Consider the following 3,175-nt stretch of genomic DNA (forward strand, 5'->3'; position numbering starts at 1 on the left):
GTCAGCTTATACTATATTAAAATAGTAGTCTAATATGTGTAACATTTTAACTCAGATTATTATGACTAGTTTTCTTAGTCATTTTTGTATTTTCTATGCATTTTTTTCAACAAAAACTGGTACTTCTATCAAAACATCAAAAACAACGTTGAATTTGACTTTTTACTCTTATTTTTAAGCCCTTTTTTCTAACTCAGATTTTCCCAAAATCATCAATTTTTAGAAAAATGAGTCGATTTTCAAGTTTTAGCCGTTGAAGTTTGTTGAGTTTGAAAAACAGCCCATTGAGGTCTTTTCAAAAACACAAAAAAATAAGAAAATGACCTGTTTTTAAGACCATTTTATCTATTGAAACTTTAATTTTGTATGGAAACTACCCAATTTTTTATAGTCTTAAAAATGTGAGCCAGATTTTTATGCCAAAAATAAAGAAAACTACAAAGTTTTTTATGATTTCTTTAAAAATGTAAGCCATCAGGGAATCCCCTAGCTGATGTTAACAAATGACAAGGGACATAATTTTGATTCTATACAGAATTGCCAACATGAAAAATAAAGATGGGTTGTAGGTAATATTCGTTGCATACTAATCAAATAACTAAATTTATTTAAACATCAAATTTCCCAATTCTTTTAAGTTTTAACTCAGATTATCATGACAAGTTTTCTTAGTCATTTTCCTATTTTCTAAGCATTTTTTTCAACAAAAACCACAGTTTCAGTTGTTTGTTACGTCTGGCTCACATTTTTAAAGAAATCATAAAAAACAGGGTAGTTTGGCATAAAAATCTGACTCACATTTTTAAAAAGACCATAAAAAATAAAACAGTTTCCATAAAAAATTGATGTTTCAATAGATAAAATGGGCTTAAAAACAGGTCATTTTCTTATTTTTTTTGTGTTTTTGAAAAGACAATGGGCAATGGTTTTTTAAACTCAACAAACTTCAACGACTTAAACTTGAAAATCGACTCATTTTTCTAAAAATTGATGATTTTAGGAAAATATGAGTTAGAAAAAAGGGCTTAAAAATAAGGGTAAAAAGTCAAATTCATCGTTGTTTTTGATGTTTTGATAGAAGTACCGGTTTTTGTTGAAAAGATTCAAAAAAAATAGAAAAATGACTAAGAAAACTAGGCATAATAATCTGAGTTAAAAAAAATTAAAATTTTTACAATCGGGCCATAAAAAATTCTACAGCGCCTGCAGTTTTTTAAAAATCATTCTGTATAAAAAATATCGTCCAATTAGTTGCAAATAAGTTTGAAATTGTCTGCTTGCTTTACACTTTTTTTTCAAAAAAAAAAAAAAACGCAATGTAGCGCAAAATCTATTGAAAACATAATTCAATTTTTATATTTTGAATTGGACCAAAAATATTGCCAAAAAAAGAAATATACGTCTTTGGGTTCAAAAGCCTATCCCGGATTATTAATAGTATTATTTACAAAAATTTTTATTGTGCGTCAGACATACGTAAAATGTGCTTAAAAATCGATTTAAAATATATTTTTCAAATTTTCCGATTATTAATTTGACCCACCACAGAAAATTTTGAGACAGAAACTCTCTCTTTTGGCGACTTTATTTAATGATTCCCTTATATTTTGAGTACATACATTTATTTGGTAAAAAGTAAAATTTTTGTTGTAAATTATTAATTATTGCATATGGTTTCCTATTATAAACAACACGTAATTTAAATAGCGAAAGTAGAAACCCAATGCGACAGAAACACAAATAGAGTCAATTACTGTAAAATCGCTTCAATAACTTTGATTGATTCCAGGACTTTCCATTTTTCTTTAAAAAAATGAGAAAATCCCTCTGGTTTTTGAAAAAATTAACAGATCCAAAACCAGAACTTTTTTGTATTTGTGGCGCCCGAAAACACGTTTCGATTTAAATGACCAGTTGATAATTATTTCACTTGAATGAGCAATCCGGCTTTCTACAAAAACATAAAATTATTGATGTCGCTTGCATGTGAAAGCGAAACTTTCAATGAGATCAACAGATTCATCCGAATTTCGAACAATTAACACAAAGATTTGTTTTTTCAATTTTGGAATTAGAAGCAACTTTCAATTTTAGACATCAATCAATTAAAGGTCGTGAAAATACTTAATGTTGCCTTAATATCGGAATAATTGGAAAATATTATGATTTACAAGTTGTGATAAGTTCAAGATGCACTTGTTTATTGCACAATGTGGGAGAGGTTAGAAGATGCAAAAGTGAAACTGAAATTCCATAATTATGCAAAAAAGTGGGAGAATTTGGGTTTGAAAAAACTTACATCACAACGCTGAAATTTATGGATTATGACTTTGCGATTTTTTCTATTTGTTTTTTTAGCGCCGCCAAAAATAGCCTCGAAATTAGAACGGTGATTATTAATTAATTATTTTTTAATGTGTAATTCAGAAAAATTGATGTCTTTTCGAGTAAGATCCGACCTTGCTAATCAATATTATACTAATCAATGATCGCATACTTTTATGGAATAAAATGTGGAAGTGAAGGTCTTGTTTCATTTTTAAATATTTTTCTTCCAAACAGATTTATTTATTCGAAATAATTAGTGCTACATTCTTTACGAAGAGTTGCTTTGAAGTCACTTAAAATGAATTTATTTTTTCGAACTTTGCTAATTGAAAAATGAGACTACAATAATCTTCTCAAAGAAGTTTGAATCCGCTGGGAATTAATTCAAATGTAAGTCTGAAATGAAAATTGTTATAATTTTTTTTAACACTTTTGGTAGGTGAAATGTCTTCGGATTTTTTTTTCTTTTGTAGCAAATCGAAAAGATTAAATTGGATTTAGCAAACTTTTTTTTTCGGTTTTAAAACGTGTTGAAATGACCTGAAAAATAAAAATATTTAATTTTTTGATTTTTCTTAATTTTCTCGGTTTTTAAGCGGCAGAAACAAATAAAAACTATTAAAAATAAACCATATTACACTTTCAAAGTGCGATTTTGTGATTTATTGTATCCCTTGACGAAATTTCTTAATCAAAAAGTGAACAAAATTTATTAAATTAAATGCAAGTGTGAATCAGGAAACTTCTACTTTATGAAACCCAAAAAATCGTTAAAAAATGTCGAAAATTGCCATAATTTTTTTTAGATACTTCCTGTAGGTGAATTGACTTGGATTTAAAAAAAAAA

The 3,175-nt window shown here is 27.3% G+C and overlaps 1 protein-coding gene across 1 annotated transcript in view; it reads left to right on the top strand.

Moving 5' to 3' along the window:
- LOC123003865 (C-type lectin 37Db) overlaps window positions 1-3,175 on the top strand; it is a 23,818-nt gene that overhangs the window by 11,337 nt on the left and 9,306 nt on the right. The gene's annotated exons all lie outside the window — the stretch shown is intronic.

Source organism: Tribolium madens, unplaced genomic scaffold (assembly GCF_015345945.1).
Source record: "Tribolium madens isolate multiple individuals breed KSU strain unplaced genomic scaffold, Tmad_KSU_1.1 Scaffold_11;HRSCAF=98;Tcas5.2_LG3b, whole genome shotgun sequence".
In the NCBI taxonomy this organism is placed as follows: domain Eukaryota; kingdom Metazoa; phylum Arthropoda; class Insecta; order Coleoptera; family Tenebrionidae; genus Tribolium; species Tribolium madens.